General features: G+C 48.9%; 1 long non-coding RNA gene across 1 annotated transcript; it reads right to left on the bottom strand.

The window, feature by feature from the left end:
• Positions 1 to 18,391: 18,391 nt before the first annotated feature.
• Positions 18,392 to 21,795, bottom strand: LOC121135155. The gene is made up of 3 exons (XR_005872358.1): positions 21,704 to 21,795; positions 20,247 to 20,593; positions 18,392 to 18,773 (listed from the first exon to the last, which is right to left on the bottom strand). It is a non-coding gene; the product is annotated as an uncharacterized LOC121135155 (long non-coding RNA).
• Positions 21,796 to 23,570: the final 1,775 nt, after the last annotated feature.

Below are 23,570 nucleotides of genomic sequence, written 5' to 3'. Positions count from 1 at the left end.
CTAGTCCCACCTATCTTGCTTCCCTATTGGCCAACAGTGCTTTATTGACATACACACAGGACGTCCCCATCAACCTTGAACCTCTGGTCATTCTGCCTCCACCTTCCAAGCGCTGGGATTACAATCGTGCACCACTGTACCCTGCTCCCAGGGTTCTACGTGTGCTGGTCAAGCATTCAACCAACTAAGGCACACTCCCAGTCCCCTGAAAGATGAGTTTTGCAGTAGAGTTTTCAGTTTTGGAGGCTGGAGAGACAGCTCAGTGGTTTGGAGCACTGGCTGCTCATCTAGAAGTCCTGAGTTTCGATTCCCAACACCCACATGGTGGCTCACAGCCATCTATGGTGGGATCTAATGCCCTCTTCTGCCATGCAGGCATGTATGCAGGCATGTATGCAGGCAGAGCACCCATGTTCATAGAATGCATACATAAATAAAAGATGGATGGCAAAACAATCTTCAAAAAAAGAGTTTGGGGTCTCGTTGATATGGAGATGGGAGACACTGAAGAGCGTTGAGCAAGGACACAGGCAATTACACACGTGCTTTGAAAGCAGCTGGATCTTCACACAGCCAACCCACAAATACTTCCAGGTGTTTCAGCATCCATCGGAGTGAAAGCTCAGATTCCCTAAAACGAAGTTAGTTCCCGAGCTTCTGAATTCAGAAAATCAACAACAGATAGATAGAAGTGATAAGAGGATAATCAATCAACAACAGATAGAAGTGGAAAAAAACATGAGAAAATATCCTGAGTTGGAATGGTTGGGTTCCGATCTTGACTCCGCCACATAGGAACTATGTGACCTCAAATGGAGGTCTATACCTCCCTTTCCCCAGTTGTATTACGCAATTAACCAAAGCACTTGCCTTAGTGCTTAGCTGAGATAGCTAAGTGGGGTGGCATCTTGTTTGATGTGGTGAGCTTCCTGTTGTCCAGTCATCAGGGTGTGTGACGCCTCCCCTCAGTAAATACTGCCAGGTCTAATTTCAAAGCGTGTCCAGACGTCAAGTGCTTTGCTACTCTGGGCGTCCTCTCCAGGGCAGAAGCTCTCATCAGCCACCCTGCTGGGAAACTGATTGAGACACGTGGGTGAGTCTCTCACGCAGGCTGCCTCGGCTGGAGAGAATGGCTTCGTTCAGCGCATGGGCTACTCCGGAAAACCAATGCCAGCAACTGGTTGATGCGCAAGCAGGCCACCTTGCCTGTGGCGGTTCCTCAGCCCCGCAGATGTGGTAGATTACAGGGCAGGAGCAAACGCAGCTGCTCATTAACTAACTTTAACGCAGAAGGGCTGCCCTGCATCCCTGGGGGCAAAGAAATGGCCCCAGAGCATCGGTTGTGGTAGCTTGGTAAGAAAGACCTGAGTAATACTGATCTTCTGTCATTAGTTCCTGGCACAGAGTTCCTTGTAAAGTCTGGAGTGAGAGTCTTTTGCTCTGATGAAGCGACACTTGGTGGCCTCCCCCCACCCCACCCCCCTGCTCGCTTCAGTATGGAGCTGGTTGCTGGAAATGTCTTGACGGAAAACTTGAAGCTTCCAGCTTTCAGGAAGGGGGGAGGGGCTAGCCATGGCGTTTCTAACCCATCATCCCTACTGGACAAAGCCTCCTAGGAACTCCTGAAGGGCAGAGCTCAGAGTGTGCTCTGTCTGGTGTATACAGGGTACCATGTGCTCGGACCAGGTAACAGGTGATGCACAGTCCCTGCTCCCCAGTCCTCGGCTCTCATTGGCTTTCCCTGAGCTGGATGCAGTTTAATGGGCTGGTAACCAAAACCAGAGTGGCACCTGTTGTAGCAAACAATTGTATCTGAGAAGGGTGTGGTGGGAACCCCTGCTCATAGTCAGAGGGTGGGTGGCTCAGGACCTTGTGACCGACACTGAGGTAGGGGCAGTTTGTAGCCAGAGTCTGGCGAGGTCCCTGCTCCATTTTTGGGACAGGCTCTTGTGTTGCCCAGGCTAGCCTGGAACGTGCCATGTAGCTGAGGATGATCCTGGACTCCTTATGCTCCTGCCTCTGCCTCCAAGTGCCAGGGCGACAGGCTACCACATCCCCCAGCCTAAGAAGAGAAATTTGAATTTAAGCACAAAGAGCAAGGGAGCTGATTCTGCTGTCTGTTGGTTACTCAAGCATTCTGAAAAGCAGATCTCAGGTGGGAAGTGCTTGAAATTACCGAGTCCCTCAGGCCAAAAATTATATGATGCTGAACTGTCATGGACAAGAGACATTTGGTCCTATCTTTTGTAATATGCAATCTATAATCCTTGTTTCTTGCTCGATCCAAAACTAAACAACACATTGGTATACCTTAGTGTTAGTTAAACTCTGGTGTTTCTATTATTTAATTATTGTAATTTAAACTTTTATTTTATATCCAAAATATATATGGATATTTTGCCTGTGCACACACACATGCACATGCATGTGTGTGTCTGTATATGCTATGTGAGTGCCTGATGCCCAGGGAGGCCAGAAGAGGGCATTAGTTCCCCGGAACTGGAGTTACAGCTGGCTGTGAGCTGCCATGTGGATGCAGGAAATTAAACCCAGGTCCACTGGAAGAGCTGCTGCAGCTGGTTCTCTTAATCACCCAGCCATCTCTCCAGCTTATGCTCTATCAACTTTGTTTCTTGGGTCTATGCCTGCACCCTCTACTAAGCAACATTTGCATGCCCTGAACACCCCTGTTCTGGCCATTATTAGTAAGTGTAGAGACTGTCAGATCTCATTACAATAATCTTCGAAATTACCCTCTGTAAAATGTGCGGTGCTTTCCCTTTTGCTTATTTTGCGTGTAATGGGGGAACGATACCTCTAAACACTCCGAGCAGAACATAATGTAGACAATAATGCAAATCATCTTCTAGCCTTTGACTGACACATCTGTGTTTGTCACACTGTTGCCACACTTCAGTACTGAAAAACCTTTTGAAACTGCACATATTACTGAAGCAGCCTGGTTTCTAACATTGAGACTTTGGTTCTTCTCTCTCTCTCTCTCTCTCTCTCTCTCTCTCTCTCTCTCTCTCTCTCTCTCTCTCTCTCTCTCTCTCTCTCTCTCTCTCTCTCTCTTTTGATCCCCCTGCCTCTGCCTCCCTGAGTGCTGGGACTAAAGGACTAATCACGTCCCTGCTTCATGAACTAATAATGATGGATGTTTCTAGCCACTTGGGTCTCCATACAGGCAATTTTTATTTTTTATTTTTGTTTGTTTGTTTGTTTTACGAGACAGGGTTTCTCTGTATTGTTTTGGAGGCTGTCGGTCCAGCCCTGCCTTGAATTGACAGAGATCCGCCTGCCTCTGCCTCCCGAGTGCTGGGATTAAAGGTGTGCGCCACCACCGCCCGGCTACAGGCAATTTTTAAAACACTAGTTTCTCCCTTCAAAGTCACGTACAAGAGTCAGCATAGCTTTTCATTTTTATGTATTTGTTCTTTTACAATTTCATCCGTACATTACGTGTTTTGGCCATATCTCCATCCGTCGCGTGCGCATGCGCGCTCTCCGTAGTCCCTTTACCTCCCACACAGCGTCCCGCTTCCCCACCAATGCCCTTCCTGCTCTCACGCATGTTTCTTGGTTGTGTGTGTGTGTGTGTGTGTGTGTGTGTGTGTGACCACTGCATCTAATCAGAGTTGTCCTCATGAGCGTGGGTGGGAGATGTTCACCCTAGCAAGGGCACCTCGCCACTGGCTACGCCACTGAGGACTGCGACTCCCTTTCCCCAGCGACCACTAACTGTGTGCGGCTTCCTCGGGGAGGAGTGGATGCTTGATGACCTGGCCAGCATCCGCGATGGGATGTTGACGGGCCCAGTCTCGTGGCTGCCTGTAGGCCTGATGTGATGTCTCGGCGACACCAGCCCACGCCACGACCAGAAGATGGTATTTGACGGTGGGGACACGCAACTCTTGGCTCACTGATGAAAGAACAAGTCAACAAGCAACGTGAGTCTAAGCATTGCCGCTCCACGCCTCCTGGATTTAATCTTCTCATTTCTCAGTGTGCAGAGTTAAACCTGTGCCTGGAGGGCAACCGCTGTACCTCTGAGATGCATCCCCAACCCCTGCCTTCCTGGTGTCACATCTGAGCTGCAGCCAACATGGACAACGGTTTGAATTTATACCCAAGTTTCAAAATATTCTGCCTTAACAGTCCCCCATCCTTTCCGATTGTTTTTCTCATACGGATGGTGTCTTAGCAACGGTTCACATCTTTAAACATGCTCCTTGGTTTCTGATGATTTTTCTCTCTCAGACAACCTGTTTTGTGTTTTGTTTTGTTTTTTGCTTTAGGGTTCTAACAGTGACAGGTAGCCCTTCTGTCAAGTCCTCAGAGAAATTCACGTCACAAGAAAACTTCCAAAAGTCTGTAACCGTCTTAAGAAGTGTCTGTCTGCTGTTGATTGATTATCTTTCATCACTTCTGTTGTTGGTTGATCATCCTCTATCAAATGTCTGGAGGCTTTTTAGAGAAGGCACAGCATTTTAGATTTAGCTGAGGCCATGCCCTGGGAAGACCTCATTGTGGTGTTCCCTGATACGTTTCACACACCAGGAAAACACACATCTTGTATCTGTCACCACGCATTTGCCTGTTCCTTAACTGCACAACACAGAAAAGTGTAGTGTGCCACTTTGTGTCCCCTTCCCCGTCAGTCTGTCAGTGAGATCTGTCCATGCTGATGCCTATGAGACTGCATTCTTTTTTTTTAAATTGTTGTTTCTTGGTCCAGCGTTTCACGGGTTGTCTGCTCAGCCTGTTACTGACGGGCACTTGGCTGTTTTTGATTCTCACCCATTGTGCATAAGACTGCTTAGTTAGAGATTTCCAGGTGTAAGGAGCATTCTGCTGCACTTGGATTCCCTCATTTAGAATTTATATGATGATAAGGAGTAGAAAAACCAAGTTGAGATGCCCAGGATGTTATTTGTGAGATATCCTAAGAGAACCCGTATGCCAGCCAAGGCCAGGTCAGCTGCAGAGCACAAGCAACAAGACGGAAGAAAGACAAATTGTGCTCTTTAAAGTTAAAGATGTTCTATTTCAAGGGATAGTGTCAAAATGAGATACAGCCTCCTAAATGGAGGGATGCATGCACAAACTACATATCTGACAAAGGATTTAAATACAAATATATAAAGGATGGCTAAAATCCAACAGTAGCAGCAAGATCCCTAAACAATGTAGATCAAATGTAAGCAAATGACTGAAATAAACATTCCTTCATGGGCTGGGCATGCATGGGACTGTGTTCAGCATCATCAGTCAGTAGGAAAAGGCAAATCAAAGCTCAGTGAGACTCCGCTTTTCATCTGCCATGGTAATTACAGTGATGAAACCGAACAAAATAGAAACGAGGGTTGACAGGAATGTAGAGGGTGCAGAACCTTCATGCACAGCTGTTGAGAATGACAGATGCTGAAGCCACTGTAGGAAACTGGTGAGATCTCCCTCTCCCTCTCCCCCTCCCTTCCTCCCTCTCCCCTCCCTCTCCCTTTCCCTCTCCCTCTTCCCCTCCCCCTCTCCCCCCTCCTTCCCTACCCCACCTCTCTCTCTCCTGGAACTCACTCTGTAGACCAGGCTGGCCTCGACCTCACAGAGATCCGCCTGCCTCTGCCTCCCGAATGCTGGGATTAAAGGTGTGCGCCACCAAGGGACCTGCAATCCATTCTCTCTTTTTGTAACAGTCCCCACTTGGGAATTTTGGAGACAGGGTCTCACTTAATCCAGGCTGGCCTCAAAGCCCCTCTGAGCAAGAACGGCCCTGGACTTCTGACGCTCTTCCCTCTGTCTCCTGAGTGCTGGGGTTGCGGGTGTATGCCACCACACCAGTTTATGGGGTCCTACTGCTGGGGTGCAGGACGCTATGCACGGCAGGCAAACACTCCCCACGAGCTGAGCTGATGTATCCCCGGTCTTCATTATCTTCACCCTACCTGAGTGGTTCTGAAGTGGCCGCTAAAGAGTAATAACCTGGCTTCCTTCCACCCCAGACATTTCCCTAACCGATCCCGGTAACTCTTCAGTGTTTAACACAGGGCATAACGACTGCTGTGTGGAGAGCAAACATGAAAAAGTGGGAAGTGTTCAAAGAAGGTTCCAGAGAGGCAGCTCATCAGATAAAGTACCTTCTGTTCAAGTGGGATGCCTGAAGCTGGATCCCCAGCACCCACGGTGAGCAGGAAGCAGTGGAGGCAGGAGACTCACCTGGATGCTTGTGTGGGCCGGCCAGCCCGGAGGATGAAGAACAGCGAATGACCCTTCTTCACCCGGGAGGGGAGGAACAGACTCCTCAAAGCTGTCCTGTAACTTCTTCACGAGCCACCCTGCACTCGTGCACATGGGTAAGCACACACACACAGTAATAGAAAACTAAAAAGGGAAAAGCGTAGACTGTGAGTGTTGCTCTTACCTCCCAGTGTGCGTATTTTGAATGTTTCTCATAATCAGCTATGTCCAACCTTCCCAAAAAGAGTACACAACAAGCTATCACAGGATAATACTGATTCACTTTGTGTGACGTGTGTATCAATGTGTGTGTGTGAATGACGTATGTATATGCTTGTGCTTGCAAATGTTTGTGTGTGAGGACAAGTGCGTGTGTGCCGTGACAATGTATGGAGGTCAAGGACACCCTCAGAGTCCTTGTCTTCCGCCTCGCTTGAGACAGGGTCTCTTCCTCGTCTGCAGCTGCGCGCACCAGGCTAGCTGAGGGTCTCTCCTATCTCTGTCTCCCACCTTGCCTCGGGAGTGCTGGGGTTACAGACATGTGCTGCAGCCTATAGTAGTCTAGGCTTTACGTGGGTCCTGGAGACTTGAACTCACATCCTCACACTTGGACGGCGAGCACTTCACACAGTTACCTTCCCAGTCTAGACATTAACCAATTCAAAATTGCATTTTTTAAAATTTTGCACGTGTGTAGGTGTGTGTGTGTGTGTGCGCGTATCGCTGAATATGTATGTGAAGGCCAGAGGACATCCTCGGGTGTAGTTCACTGGGTGTCAACCACCTTCTTTTTTTTGAGACAGGATCTCTCACAGGCCTTGAACTCGCCAACTAGACCAGGCCGGCTAGGGACCCTCTTCTCTCAGCCTTCGACACACCTGGCTTCTCTGTGTGGATTCTGGGGCACAAACTTGGGTCCCCATGCTTGCATACCAAGTACCTCAATAACTGAGCCGCCCTTCAGCCTTTCCTTCCGGTTATGCGGACCGATGGCCAGGGGTGTAGAGGCATAGTGTCTTGGAGCAGCCTGTGCAAGTTGGGTGCGGGTCAGACTTCGGTGACAGCCACACCTGTCCTCTCTCTCAGCCAAGCTGCCCTGACTCCAAGCCCCTGACAGGCAGGGACCAAAGAACCCCTGGGGATAACTCAACTGCCATTGCACAGGGCCAACCCCCCCCCCCCCAGAGGCCTGGACGTTCCTGCCCAGGAAGCCACATTCAAGAAGATCTGGGCTAACCTGATTACGTTCAGCTGCCGCCAACGGAAAGCTCATATTCCAGGCTTAATCACAAAAGAAAAGGAAAATGTAAGTGGAATCCAAATGAAACATAATTCTATTTCCTTTCCGTCTAAGTGACTTAGGAGGACAAAGGGTAGGGATCTGCTGAGAGCAAATTGAGTCTCGTGATGTATCACAGTGGCTTCTAGGGCATCGATGAAAGTGGGTCACACAGGTCCCTGTGCTCACAGATAAGCGCTGCAGGAGCCAGGAATGTTAAACACACGGGGTTGTTCCTTCCACCCAGAAGGCTGGAGCAGACAGGGTCAATCTTTTTACACTATCTCTGTGCCAAGACCACACTGGGTCCTCCTCCAAACCCTTATTGTGAGCTTGTCAATCTACAGAACCTATCTTTTTTTTTAAAGATTTATTTATTATATATACAGCATTCTCCTTGCATATATGCCTGCAGGCCACAAGAGGGCACCAGACCTCATTATGGATGGTTGTGAGCCACCATGTGGTTGCTGGGAATTGAACTCAGGACCTCTGGAAGGGCAGTCAGTGCTCTTAACCTCTGAACCATCTCTCCAGCCCCTACAGAACCTATCTTTAGGGGAAGTGTCACATCTAGTTCACAAATAGTTTTCATGTCTTACGGTTTATTGTGCACACAGGATTAAGTTAATTATCACCAGGAAAGTTTTCACTAAATTGTGCTGTGCATAAATATGCCTAAAATAAACTAGTCGGGGTCAGACTCCCCAAGTTTGGACGAGCACCAGCTACTGGGTTGTGTTGAACTGAACTGCCTTTTTGTCCCCCCACAGATCATCACTCTGCTGGCTGTGGGGGTCCCAGAGACCCTTGGGGGGAGCAAAGGACACTGAAAGGGAGGGCCAAACTCCAAGCACTACCGTTCTTCTCTGCTGGAAAATGTGGGGAGGTATAAGTTTTTCGAGACAAGGTTTCGCTGTGTAGCTTTGGATCCTATCCTGGCACTCTGTAGACCAGGCTGGCCTCGAACTCACAGAGATCTACCTGCCTCTGCCTCCCGAGTGCTGGGATTGAAGGTATGCTCTACCAATGCCCGGTTCCAAAATGTTCTTGAGTAAGGGAATGACTTGACCTAAGATGTGATGTTTAGGATTTATTGGGTTTCCAAAGGCAATGTTTAGGAAAGCCGACCTTGCCAGACATGGTAAATATTTATTGAGTAAATGACTCACACTGAGATACAGAGACATGGGTCTGGTCCACAAGCCATGAAAGAAAGATCAGAGGATGACACTGAACCACACTGTATGTATGGTGGTTACGTCTCTATTGCTGTGCTAACCCTGTATATTGGTTACATCTCTATGGCCGTGCTAAAACACCATGACCAAGGCAAAGCACAGAAGGAGGGCTCTACTTGGGGCTTACAGTTCCTGAGGGATGGCACTCCATCACCATCCTGGGGCGGGGGACATGATGATAAGTGCCAGACATGGCAGCAGAAGCAGCTGAAAGCTCACTCACAAACCAAAGCGGGGAAACAGAGGCCGAGCCTGGAAAGGCGTGTGACTTCACAACCTCAAAGCCCGCTCATTCACGCCCTGCAGCAAAGCCGTCCCCCTCAACCTACCCAGACAGGGCCACCAACTGGAAACAAGCACACATGTGAGAAGATGCAGTGACTGCCCCTGTAGCCGCGCACGGTAGATTTTTCCACTCACTGGTCAGTTTCTACACGCACATGGTAGCTTCACCCGTCAGTTTCTACAACACAAGCATGGACGAATGTGACCCGTCTACTGCTCCAGGAGTCAAAACAGAAAACACTGTGGTCCCCTTACCCTGCCTGGATGGTGATGTGTCACTTAATGCTAACTCATGATCAGTTCTTAACTCACCAACAGAGTTCACTGTTCACATGAAACAGTTCACCCTGGAAATAAAGCCTTGAATTTTTTTGTTTTGTTTTGCTTTTTGAGACAGGGTTTCTCTGTGGCTTTGGAGGCTGTCCTGGAACTAGTTCTTGTAGACCAGGCTGGTCTTGAACTCACAAAGATCCTCCTGCCTCTGCCGCCTGAGTGCTGGGATTAAAGGTGTGTGCCACCACCGCCTGGCAAGCCTTGAATTTTTATCTGCTGTGGAATTGTCTTTTCTAGGGCCACCATTGTCCGCTAACCGCCTTCAGCCAGGAGGAAGGAGAGGCCTGCTTGTCTGTCCCCCTCCCCCTTCTCCTCCTTCCCTCCCTTCGTGGGAACCTGGGAAGGGGAAGGGGGTGGGAGCAGAGATTTTTCTTTTCATTAGAAGCAAATGGCGTGCATTCCAGGCTGGCCTTGAGTTCACTACATAGCTGAAGATGACCTTGAACTTCTGATCCTCCTGCCCCCACCCTCCCAGCTCTGGGGCTGCAGGTATGCCCCTCCCCATGCCCACTTTATACTGTTCTGGGGGCGGAACCCAAGGTTTAATGCATGCCAGGCAACAATTCTACCAGCAGAGCCATATTCCAAATGTGACACTTATTTTTCTATCCTATTAACATTTATTTTGAGGCAGGGCCTCATGAGGCCCAAGGAGGCTTCCAACTCTCTGTGTAGCTAAGGGTGACCTTTGAACTTGTGATCCCCCCTCTATATATCCACTGAAGACTTTTATTTCTTACCTCTCTAGTACCACTAGGCTTAGTGCTGAGTGAGGCTAGTGTGGAGACCAGCAGTCATGGGTGTTGGTGGGTTTCTTCCAGGTGACCTCTGGAACTACATCAATGTTCCTTTTTCTTCTGACGGCTCCCCCTTGGAGGATCCAGGCCCATGCCCTGCAGGACAGCTACTACTCCATTAGGCATAATGCTTTTCGGGAGCATTCTGAAGCCGGCAAGAGTGTCTTTTAATTAGTCATCACCCACCCACTTGTCCCCCAAGTTGCCCGCAATACAAATGGCCCAGCTTTCCAGACTTCAAGTAAGAAGCACCATGCTCTCCACGTGACTGAGTTATAACCAGTCAACACGAGTGTATGCACCACATGGCCAATCAAATCAGAGTGGGTCGTGCTTCTGTCATCTAGACTTTGTGTTCAGAGCTTCCTGACTCCTTTCTTCCAGTGACTCATGAGCTATGCCAGCAGCTGCTGTGAATGACAGTGATGCAGGACAGAATTCATTACTTTGAGATGTATTTAGACACCCACTCACTGGTCTACACTTCCTCTTCCTTGGGCCCTGTCTCTGATACTCATGGTCAAAATATAATCACCACAACTCCAGGCATTGTTTGTTGGGAGGCAGAGAATGGGACATCTGGAGAGTATGTGTGCAACTGTCTTTTTGCTTAAGAGCAAAACAATTAAACAAACAAACAAAAACAAAAAAAACCAATTTTTTGATTAAACAGATATTTGTTTCCTCAAGTTCTGGAAACCAGTGACTGCAGGACTGTAGGCAAGACCCTTTCCTCCCACGACAGGGTAAAAACACCCTCATTGCCATAATGGACGTAATAGAGGGCACGGGTGAGCATTTGCAGAAGACAAGTCACATGAGAGGAAGGGGATGAGGCGCCTTGCTCTCTTGACTCATGTCACCCATCAGAAACCTCCGTTTGGGCCCCCACCCGGAAGCTAAGAGTTCTTTTCTCACCTGTTTCCCATCAGAGTTCCTGGTCAAGACTCATTGGCCCAAAGCAGGGACACAAACTCCCTTAGCCACAAAGAGGGAACCGGGGATGGGAACACATAGGAAAGGGGCAGGAGAGTGGGAGAGCACCATTACTGATTTACTGATTTAAATTGTTATGTTGATCGTCCAGGTATATTTCCAGTCCTACACACACACACACACACACACACACACACACACACACACACACACACACACACACACACACGCACACGCACAAACACATATCACACACACACACAGTAAAGGAGAAAGAAGGTGAAGAGCCATTGGGAGGCTTCCAACAAGCAAAAGGAATTAGAACTTTAACGTTGACTATCAACAAAACTATCCTTTTACTTAGTAACTCTCACACTAACTTAAGCTGAAAGTATATATAATACAAAGTATCATTTGTTCAGCCAGGAGTCTATGTTGAAACTGGCAGATATCAGATACATGTTATCTGTGGGGCTCTTGGAGTCCTGCAACATGGCTGCCAGTATCACTGTGTTCAGAGAGATATGGTTATTTCCATGATAGGGAATGGTGAGATCTGTTCTGACTTCAGACACTGAAGACTTGCTTTTCATGAACTACAAATAGATTGAATCATACGTCTGTCTGACTTCCCTAGCTGAATATGAGACCTTTGATCCATTCATGAGCAATAGCAGGAATTTGTTCTTTGTTGTTGTTTCTATAAAAATACTGCAGTTTTTTATGTTTGACAATCAATTGGTATTTAGTTTGTTTGTTTGGGATCTGAACTAAACCCTCTCTTAGCATTGGGCATGGTAGCATGTGCCTACAGTTCCAGGCTTAGGCAGGAGGATTGTAAATTTAAGAACATCCTGAGCTTCACAGCAAGACCCTGCCTCAAAAACAAAAGCAAACAAAACCTCACACTCTGTGTGTGTCCTCTGGTGGGCACAGACATTCCTGTCTGTTGGATCTGTTCATGAATATGGGATGAGGCACGTTTGGCATCAGAAGATGACCTATTAAAGATGTCCAAAGCAGTGTGCCGAGTTATAACTTGAGTCAGCAATGTGTAAGACAGCTGTCTGCTGTTGTGTGTGTGTGTGTACATCTGTGTGAATGCATATATGTTTGTGCACATGTGGGTATGTGTGTGTGTGTGTGTGTGTGTGTGTGAGAGAGAGAGAGAGAGAGAGAGAGAGAGAGATTTTAGAAGGTGTTTAGTGCATCGCAGAGGGAAAAGTTGATCAATCTCAAAATATTGAAAGTGCTTTTACATTTAATTTATAGCCTTAGTTTTAAAAACATCGTAAAAACATAAACACACTAAAAAAAAATGCATCCCTTGACCTCTGACCAAGACACCATTCAATTTGGAGACTCTCAGACTGTGGTGACATAATTTAAGTATGGATAACCATGTCTCACTGGTAAGTTTTTGTGGCTGATGAGACAGCTCCTGAGCAATAAGCCCAGGTTTTTTTTTAATATATAGAAATGAATGTTTTAGGGACGGTGTAGAAAGGCATGTTGTAGAAACTGGACAATCAAAGATCCTAAGTTGATTCCTGGAGACCTGTTTCATGCGATGAGGACTCACTGTACTAATACCAGTTAAGTATCGGTCATTTATAAGTTATATTACGGCAGTTTCATTAAGTAATGCAGTGAAAATGTATTTGATAAGTTCTTAATTTATTTACGTACTTAATCTATGTGGGTGTTTTGTCTGCATGTACATCTACACACCAGAAAAGGGCACTGCATCCCCTGGGACTCATTATAGACAGCTGTGAGCCACCATGTGGATGCTGGGACTTGAACTCAGGACCCATGAAAGAGCAGCCAGTGCTCTTAACCTCTGAGCCATCTCCCCAGCCCCTGTATTTGGTAAGTTTCATAGGATAAAAGAATGAAACAATGAAGCATTTCGAGGGTACAGTCTAGCTATGCAGAGAAGAGAAAGGCCAAATAATGTAAGGAGCGATCCCAGTAACACGTAAATACGTAGGTTTAATTTTTCAACAAGATTGCATGCACAAGAAAACACCTTATGTGTGTCTATGGCATGCTGCAAGTTATAAAGCTATGAAAATTAGCCTGACATAAATGGCTCCAGCCCTGCTAAGGCAGTCCCTAAGAAGAGGCAGGCAATTACGAGCAAGAAAAGATGTCAGGGAGGGGGGAAAGGTCACATCAGGTCAACTCAGTGTCAAACGTCAAAAGTCACAGATAGGAGGCATGAGGCCCCGGCCAGACCCGTGAACAAACCAGCCAGAGGCCTGGAAGCCACAGCTGCCAGCCACAGAGCACGGGACTGGCACGCCCTACTAAATTAGATACCTTGCTTTCCTCCGTCTCCATGACAACCTTGTCAAGATGCTAAGAATTCAGAACCTTTTCTAGTTGCATGTACTGGGCTTCTAACCCATACAGCCCGACTATGGCACTGGAAATGAAATTCAAGACTTGTTTTTTTTTTTTTTTTTTTTTTGCAGGGGGCTCAGAAGCAGGGTGGCCTGGCGGGGTTCAGCTCCTGTGTACGTGAGTGTGTAAGCTACATCCCTCAGCCTGCCCCGATCAGTGACACGGCTTTCAAGAAGGCCACCCCCCTACACACCCCCACACATTTGAAGATCATGTCTCTACACAACCCGGGAGCTCGGGAGACTCTTAGAAGCCATAGATCAGCCACTCCTTGGATGGAAGACAAATTCTGCCAGATGTGCAGGACATATTATCCAGAAACGTTGGAGGAGGGAATCTAGGAAATAGATTACAGTGCAACTGAACGTGCCGGGCTGTGTGGCAAGCAGGGCGTGGTATGACAAGACACTGTTGAGAAGAGGGAGCGACTTGGTACCTAGAAGGTTGGGACTGATGGAGAGACGGCAGTCTGGCCTAGAAAGTTGGTTGTGTATTTCCTTGCTGTGGCCGTGTCTCTCACGACCACAAGAGGGCTTCCCTGACTCATTTGGAGTCCACGCTGCATCAAGGTTTCCCACCCAGGATGGCGCTGCCTTTTAAATAAATCCAAGCCAGGCTGGCCCTGGGGCTGCTTGCTTAACCCCAAGCAGGCGCTCTGAATCCACTGAAACTTGGGGTCTCTCGCTGGATCGGCAATGGCTGAGAACCGGGCTTCAGATGCAGGGACGAGGGACAGAGTGTGTGGCTGGATTCAGGGGGGGAACAGGACAAAGGAAGAGACAGCTGCCCACTGAATACAGCAGGGGCCAATAACAGAGAGAGAGAGAGAGAGAGAGAGAGAGAGAGAGAGAGAGAGAGAGAGAGAGAGAGAGAGAGAGAGAGAGAGAGAGAGAGAGAGAGAGAGACAGAGAGACAGAGAGAGACAGAGAGAGAGACAGAGAGAGAGACAGAGAGAGAGAGACAGAGAGAGAGACAGAGAGAGAGACAGAGAAAGAGACAGAGAGAATTCTACAAATTGTTAGCATCCTTTCCCTGCAAGGTGGTCTTTTCCACCTGTCTCGCAGCTGATCCTGTTTCCCTTCACTCCCAGGTCTGCAGTCATGGAGCAGCCGGGCTTAGATGGCACAGGACAGCAGACCACAGCACTTTGCACAGCCAGTGCAGTGATCTCTGGGGTTAGTCTGTGCCGAATGTGGTGTGCGCGTGCGCGTGTCTGTGTGCGTGCATGCGTGCATGTGTGTGTGTGTGTGTGCGCGCGCGCGCGCGTGCATTCGTGGCGTCTCCTGGGTGTGGAGCAAGTGAGCGAGCTCTCCAGTAGTCCGTGTGTTCCCCTTGCAGCATAGACAGGGGAATGGCGATGTCTGTTGCTTGGGTTTGGCCCAAGGAAGGGGCAAGTCACGAAGAGGTGACAGGAAGTGAGATGTGGGATCTGCTCTCCTCGGTTAATCAGCCCTTCATCACTTTTGACCTAAAGGACCTGATAAAGACACAAAAACTCCCGGGACCCAGGCTGTGCGGTGGGCAGGGGAGACTCTCAGCCATCTCCCTGACTGGGGAAGTCCACCATTAAAGTCCAGGTGTGAGCTTGTCATTCTCCCTAACGACAGACGGGTGGTATGGTCTTTGTCTCCCTTCTCCGGCATCTCTCTCTCTCTCCTTAAAGAGATGTGTCTCTTTTTACTTATGTGTATGTGCGGTGTGGGGGGAGGGGAACTATGGAAGCCAGAAGAACAAGATACCAGGCTGTTGTGAGCGGCCTGATGTGGGTGCTGGGAACTTAACTCGGATTCCCTGAAAGAGCAGCAACTTTTTTTTTCTGTTTTGTTTCTTTTCTGTTTTTGGTGGTGGTGGGGAGTGGGGGTTCAAGACAGGGTTTTTGTGTGTAGCTGTTGCTGCCCTGGAACTCAGCACATATTCTTAACACCTGTCCCTGCCCCTTCTCCTTTCCGAAATCTCTTTTGGGCTGGCCTTGACATCACTCCCTTGACTAACCATTCACAGGGGAGAGCTGACAGTTGCTACCTCACCTGCTGGAGGACGTTTTCCCTTCTCTTGTCTGTCTGGATGCTGCCCACATCTCTCAGAGGTTAGGTCCCAGCCTCTTACTCATTACTGCTCCCATGAGCCCAGTCTGGCCCTGTCTCTGTGTTTAAGCCTGTTGCCTGCTGCGGATCTAGCTTAAGCTGGAAGCCGGTGATGCAGTGACTATGTGACAGGGAGGAGACCTGCGTGCACAGCCACGCGTGCTGGCTGTGAAAGCCACTGGTAGAAAGTAATGGTACTGACCCTGAGGAGGCTCTTCCCCATTGACACTACCCTCTGCTTCTCTGAAGGCTCAACTCACCACGCGTGTGCTTCCAGGACACTGGCTACGTTGCAGAACGAATGCTCCCGGGATGCCAAAGTCTATACCCCACCCTAAGGGAATATGGCTTGCCGTGGGTTCATATACAAGTCACTGTGAGCACATCCTGTCGAGCACAGACGTTCTTATCTCAGCATAAATGTGAAGAGCTTTAAAAATAGGTTTTCATTTTAATTAAACTGTCTCTGTAAGTGCAGGTTCCTGAGGACTTGGGTAACTGTGTGTGAGTAGGAGGCATTCCACTGAGGGCAAACAAAATGGAGGATGTTCCTCAGAAATGACTGCTCGGAGTTACAGTCTCTTTGCCACCTCAGGGCACTTATGATCCAGTGCTGGAGTCCCTCCTCCTCCTCCTCTCTCTCTGTCTCTCTGCCTCTCTCTCTTTCTCTCTGTCCCTCTCTCTCTGTCTCTCCCTCTGTTTCTCTCTCTCTGTTTCTCTCTCTCTGTTTCTGTCTTTCTCTCTGTCTCTCTGTCTCAATCTCTTTCTCTCTCTCTCTGTCTCTCTGTTTCTGTCTGTCTCTCTCTGTTTCTGTCTGTCTCTGTCTCTGTCTCTCTCTGCCATAGGGTCTCCCCATACAGTCTGAGGTTTTTTTTAATTATTAATATAAATTAGAACTCTGTGCTACAAGGGAACAAATAAATATCTTTTCCTCCCCCTCCTAAAATGTTGTTTTAAGAGTCCTTTGTGTATTCTACGGGCCTTTGTCAGACATGATTTGTAAATGTTTTCTTCCGCTCTGTATTTTACCGGATTTTTTTCTACGAAGCGAGTATTTCTAATTTTGATGAGGCCCCAGTGTATAAATTTTTCCTTTTATGGATTGTGTTTTTGGTCTTGAATCTAAGAACCCTACCCCTAGCCCGTCGAATTTTTTTTTCCTGTGACGTGTTCTTTTCTAGTAGTTTTAGAGCCCCGTGCTGCTTCCGTCCAGGATCCATTTTGACTCTGTTGGGTGTAAGGTGTGAGGTTCGGGGTGAGAGGCTCCAGGGCTATTTGGTGAAAGGCAGGCTTTCCCCCATCGGCTTACATTTACTCTTTGGCCCACGTTCGGGTTACATGAGCAGCCCCGGTTTATCCAGTCAGCCATTCACCTTGTAGCTAAGGCTGGCTCCACCTCTACTCCCCAAGTGGTGGGGTTGCAGGTGTCTACACCCCCAAACTATCTCTGGGTCCTGTGCCCTGGTCCATCGGTCTCCTTGACTGGCCTTCCTCCACGCAGTCTTGATGTGATGCTGTGGCTACTTAGAAATGTCAATGTTGGGAAGAACAGGTCTTTCTACGGTATTTGCCCCCCCCCCATCCCCAACTGGCTGTTTCCTTTCCCTATAAATCTGTGTGATCCCGAGGCACAGAAACCTGTTGAGATTTTGACAAGCATTGCTTCGGTCCAGGTCAGTCTTAAGAAAGGACTGTGTGTTTTCTCCCAGCCCTGGAGCCTGACCCTGGGCTACACAGTCACATGCAGCCAACACAAACACTTCTCTGGTTGCAGGAGAGAAACTCCACAAGGACCGGCTTCGGCAGTGCAGACTGGCTAGTGAGCTTTGTTCTGCCGTGAATGTTGGAGTCTGACAGACTCAATCTACCCCACACGGGGCCGGCATCCTCAGGGCTGGCCTCGGCTTCCTGGGACTCATGCTGTCTTAAGGGAAACAACACTGATGTCTTCAGAGCGATGGACTGTCCTTTTTGAGCCCGTGAGAGCTGGAGGTCAGTTCAGTAAAATCTGTCTTCATCCCCACCACCCCCACCCTCGCCCGCTTTGCCGGAGAGGATCTGTCAAAGCACACTGCTCTCCAGCGCCCCGAGGGTCCCTGTGAGATCGGAAGAGAAAGGTGTAATGAACAAAGGTTTTGCCAAAAGCCTTCCAACCTACCCCTGACTCTCTAGATCCCATGCCATCCTCCCCACAGCCCAGAGCCGGCTCTCAGGGACAGAGCCTTCTCTTCCTGCATCCTGTTCCGTCCTGGCACCACCTCCTCCTGCCACACCCTTTATTTCTCAATCTGTTTTATTTTCAGTCAGTGGCCCAGATATCACCATTAACCTTCATTTCAGTTCCTCATCCAAAACTGACCACAAACTTTTTTTTTTCCTTTTGAGACAAGGTCTCCCATCCGCTCCACTAGCCCTTGATAAACTCAAGTGTGTGGCTGTGGAGGATCTTGGATGCCGGGACCTCCTGCCTCCATGTCCCCAAACACTGGGATCACAGGTGTTCGAGGGTGCACTCTGCTCGATTCTGCACACTCTATAAGACTTCTTTACCCCAGGGCCGGTCACAAGATTAGTGAAGAAAGACCCCGTGTGTGGCAGAAGAATTGTATCCATCCGACAGTCAATCAATCGTATCAGTTAGCGGAGAATCCGATGTGGTTTAAAATTTGTTCTGCAAAATGTGTGTTCTGGACACTTAATCTCGGACACCAATCCCAAGAGCGTTGGAGGGAATTAAGGGAGGCTAGCAGATAAAGGCTTCCTTGCATTTAAAAAGATGGTCTATTTATTTATTATTTATTTATTGTAATGACTTTTTAGGTAAGTTCGTTATGCAGCCTGGGCTGCACCTGAACTGTTGATCTTTCTTCCTAGCCCAGAGCTGGGATCACATACACAGCACTTAGTTCCCAGGGTCATTATTGGGCGGTATGTTCCTTCGACAGAGCTTCACTTCCCCACCTCTCCGCCTTCTGACCCAGGGTGCTTTACTGCAGTGCTGCCAGGCAGCAAGACACGGTGCCGGCCCTTCATTTTGGATTTCTGGGCCATCAGAGCCATGGTCCGTCAATCCAGTCAATTCCTGTCTATTACAAATGACTTGGCATGGAGTGCTCTGTTGATGAAGACGGAACGGATGTCTACGAAGCGAGTGTCAAGTAACAACTTCCGGTGCCTCCCCATTAGGAAAACAGAGAGAAAGCTCCCTCAGCTCTTCTTCCGGAAATGACTTCATTCCAGCGCAGAGAGGACTCCCCCCTCCCCTGCCCCCCACTATTGTTCACCCCTCCTCCTCTCCTCTGCCCACTAACACTTGTCACTTACACTGGAATGCCCCCGTGCAAATGCACGTGCACAGCCTGTGGTCTGTTCTACCCCACCAACAGTTCACGCTTGGTGAGAGGACCGCGTGGGACCCGAGGACTGGAACCCAGAGCTCAGGAGGCCGGAGGACTGCAGAGTTAGCCCAGCAGCAGGCAGCCTGCAAGGCGCATGCTCTTAGGCTGGGAGAGCCCACAGCTGCCCAGATCACAGAAGCCTGGGGGGGTAGGGCTCAGGGCCGTGGAAATGATTGCACTCAAAGAGCTAATGACCTCCATTGTCTAGTCAGAGTCATGCTTCCTCCCCCCCCGCCCCGCCCCCTTGAGGCAGGGTGTCACTACATGCTCAAGACTGGCCTCCATATATGACTTAGATGATGCTGAACTTCTGATTCCTTCCCACCGCCAGCACCTCTGGTGCCAGAGTTACAGGCATGTTACCACAACCCATCTCTGCAGAGGGGAGGGCGCACTCTACCATCTGAACTCTACCCCTCGACCAAGGGACCTTGTTTGCTAAGCATGGAAGGGCTCCGGGTTCCCAGCTCCATGGCTCAGTCCTTGTTCCCAGGCATCACAAACTAAAATTACAGAGTTACAAGCTCTGGGCCATCATGGGGCTTGCGTCTGTCAGGGCTTCACTCTGCTGACCCTGGTCCGAGCTGCCACTTGGGGATGGCGTCTCCCGTGGAGATTCGCATGGGGGCTCTGCTCCTGTGGCTGCAGGCATGAGGGTGGTTTTCAAGTCCTTGGCCTTTTTTCTCAGATGAAGTGTGAAACTTCCAGATTGTATACAGCCCCAAATCCCTCTGAACAGCAACTGCTAATGCTTCCTGTGTTGCAACAACGAAAGTCCCTTCTAGCTGCTGCCACCTGGGTTTGGCTGTTGAACTCTTTCAGGCTCCCAGGAGAGGTTGGTGGCTGTGGGGGTGGGAGCTTCCTGTCTATCAGCTCAAGCTACAGAGCACTTCCTGCAAATCCCTTCCTGCTTCTGTATTTGGCAGTGCAGGGCTGCCCCTGCCCTTCATAGACCTGGCTGCCTGTAGGGTCTCCTGTGTCCCGTTCTCTTTCTCTTCTCTCTTTCTCTTCTCTCTCTCTCTCTCTCTCTCTCTCTCTCTCTCTCTCTCTCTCTCTCTCTCTCTCTCTCTCTCTCTCTCTCTGTCTCTCTCTCTCTTCTTTCTTTCTTTCTTTCTTTCTTTCTTTCCAACAAGGTCTCTTCTAACCAGCTTGGCCTCAAGCTCACTAGGTAGTAGATGATGGCCTTGAACTTCTGCCTCCAACACCCTAGTGCTGGGATGACTCTCCCCAGCAGGCGCTATCACACTCACCTTCAAACTGAGATTCCAAGAGGTTTCTCATTATTTGGTACCAGTCAGGATCTCGGTTTCCCCTGAGTCTCTGTGAGAGCTATCTTAGGTGGCTGGAACGGGAAGACTGTCAGGGTCAGTCAGGTCCTCACGCTCAGATCTCAGTTACCTGAAGAGGTTGCTCAGTGTGGGAGACTGGACATTGGTGCTCCAGTGTGAAGGTCTTAGTTGAACCTTACCTCTGGTCCTTCAGGAGCCAACCTGGCTGGGTAAAGATGATCTGAGGACAGTCCGTCCCCTCCCTCTGGCTATTGGGCTATATTGAAACAGTGGTCCCCGAGCAGTGGAATTCATCTAGGGGTCTCACGCTGGGAAATGAAAAAGAGCAGGGCTGTGGTTTGCTGCCCAGAAGTGGAACTTATCTCCTACAAAGAGATCTCACGACGTTCTGGAGACATTTCTGACCATCTTGCGGGAGAACCTGAAGTGCAGACCAGGGTGCTGGGTGAGATCGTATCTTCCCAAGATGGTTGAGTTATTCGCACTCCTTATCCTCCATTTAAAACCTCAAGTCAGGACTCCAAAGACAGACCTGAGAATAGCTGGGCCTCTTCACTCATTTTCCCAGTGTGGCCGCATTGAACAAATCTCCATGCTCTGTCTGGTTTTCACTATCACCCATCTAATTGTCCTACTGAGAACTGGGAGTGGACGGCCACACCACCCTGAACTCTCCTGATCGCTGCTGACTTTGGAAGCTAAGCAGGGTTGGGCCTGGTTAGGACTTGGATGGGAGAATGGAGGGCCCAGCACATTGAGTGCTGCCAGGACCCGGGGAGCCCCAGGACCCTAACAACCCTGGTAGCACTATAGTCTACTGCTCCCTTTCTCCATCCGGGTAAATTAGAGTTTCTCTTCTGCAGAGGGGCTGCAGCTGTAGCTCAGCGGATGGACTGCTTGCCTAGTATGTAAAACCCCCTTAAATTCGAGGTGGCATTCACCCCTACTCTTCACACTGTTCTGGAGATGGAGGCAAGGATGATCTTGAGTTCAAGATCATTCTCAGCTATAGATACCTGAGCTCCCTTTCCATAAAACTAATCACCAGGCTTAGAAACAACACCCCAAAGTGCCCCCTCTCTGTCTCTCTCTCGGAGCTGACCCTAGAGACTCTCCATGGTTGCCTTCGTCTGATGAACTGCAGCAACCTAGAAGTCCTTTATTTCAGAAGGGATCTTGGTACAAACTTAGGGGGAAGGGACACTGCACAGAGGCCTTGAAGAATCAGCATGGCCTTGCTAAGTCCCCCAGTCCATCTGGTGCAGTGTGTCATTATTATTCCTTTGACATGTCTGTCCAAGCTTCACCTATTTATGAAAGTGGATCATTCACTTTGACTCTTAGGGTCTCAGTTTGAAGATTTCTGGGTCAATAGCATTGGGATCATATCAACTGTTTTTCTTTTCTTGTTAACTTACTTGGAGACACAGCTGCTGAAGGTGAAGTTCCGGTGGAGACCGGTTGAGGCTCACTGGATAGCCTGGCTGAGAGATCCCGTATGTGGTGCTGACACAGGAACCGGGAGAAAGACATCAGGATGGGTGTGATGATTAATATAAGTTCGGGGTTGTTAATGTTGGGGGTATGCTTGGCATGCGGCAGATATTGGAAACGTGCTAGTTTTGATATCAGATTGTTGGAACTGGGAGGGAGTGACAGATTGTGTGAGGAAAGTGTCCTCGGTGGATCCCAGCTGAACCTCTGCTGGGATATGTTCATTTGCGGAGTGGTGTTGGGGATGGAGTGGGGAATGGAGGCTTGTTTTGGGTGATTAAGAATCCCCCCAGAGGGCTTCTGTTTTCCTTACCCGCCTTTTCAACCCCAACCTGTCACGACCACCTCGACCAGCAAGGAAGACGTGACTCAGGAATCCTTCTTACAAGCAGTTTATCAAAAAATTGGGTGCAACTGAGAAGCGCCCATAGCCAAACTAACAATGTTTTTACTTTTGGTTCGCTGCTAGCCAAACTAACAATGTTTCTTTTAAGCTTCTAATGTTTCTTTTTAGCTTTTACTTTGGGTTCCCTGCTAGCCAAGCTAACAATGTTTTTACTTTTGGTTCGCTGCTCCACAAACCATTTGTCCCGCTCTCTGTTTACCTACAGAGAGGAGCAAAGCAACTGCTCTTGTCGCAGTCCTTTTTTTACCCCGCTCTTGTCATGGTCCCTTTTTTAGTCTAAGATTTTTTGATGGCAGCAACTCCTTGAGTGCCAGAAAAATTGGGTGGGATGTGGAATTACCCATGCTTTAATAAAATTGATTTTCTGATCGATCTGTCCTAGTAACAAACAGTGAAAAAGAAAACCCAAAAAATTAAATTGAATACCACCCAAAGGGCCAAGAAAAATAATAATCCATACAACCCTCTGTTTTACTTTTACTCTGTCTGCTTTGACGCGGCTCTGCTGCTTTGCTTTCCCGTCCTCTTTGACACCGTTCTCCCCTTCTCTACAGGTGAGAACAATAACCCGCTCTTTTCGTGGATCCCCACCTTACCTGGGGACTTACCGGTGCACCCCCTGACCGCTGTGAGTTCTGAATTCCTTTCTTCGTACGAGCGTCCCCGTATGGGCCACCAATTGTCACGACCACCTCAACCAGCAAGGAAGACTCGACTCAGGAATCCTTCTCACAAGCAGTTTATTCAGGAACCTTGAACAAATCTTCTGACCCCAGGGAGTGCCTGCCCACAGCTTAAAAAGGCCCTTGGGCGGCCAACCCCGGTAAGCCATGTGGCGACAGCAGATAGGTCCACATACGAGGAAGCAAGCCTGATATCCAGCCTTGACCAAATAAGGAGTTGTTTATCACAGAGAGCACTTGCTGTGGGGCTAGCAAAAGGCAGAAGCCAGCACCATCTTAAGGGTGCAGCACTTCGCAGCTCTCTACACCAACCCCCATCCTGGTTGATGCTTCCTCTCTGTGCTCCTGGTTCCCTGTTCTCATAGACTTACTTTTATGACCTCTACCTTGATTGACACTGCAGCAAAGACCCTGTTTCCAATACAGTCACATTCTGAAGTGTGAGGGGCCTGGAGTGTCAACACATTTATGCTAACCAAGCAGAACTGGTTAGGAGCAGGGAGAAAAGGATGGTTCTGCACCCTCGGGGCACAGTGCTGCTGAGAAAGGGTGTCTAGGTTTCTTCTGTGCTCTCAACAGCCATAAGACAGTGTCTTGGTGAGTGTTTCTATTGCTTCAACAAGACGCCATGACCAAAGGCAAGCTGAGGAGGAGAGAAAGGGTTTGTTGGGCTCACACTTCCACAGTGCTGTTCATCATAGA

This window comes from Mesocricetus auratus, unplaced genomic scaffold (assembly GCF_017639785.1).
Source record: "Mesocricetus auratus isolate SY011 unplaced genomic scaffold, BCM_Maur_2.0 Super-Scaffold_100031, whole genome shotgun sequence".
In the NCBI taxonomy this organism is placed as follows: domain Eukaryota; kingdom Metazoa; phylum Chordata; class Mammalia; order Rodentia; family Cricetidae; genus Mesocricetus; species Mesocricetus auratus.
This window is presented reverse-complemented; position numbering and strand designations above follow the sequence as displayed.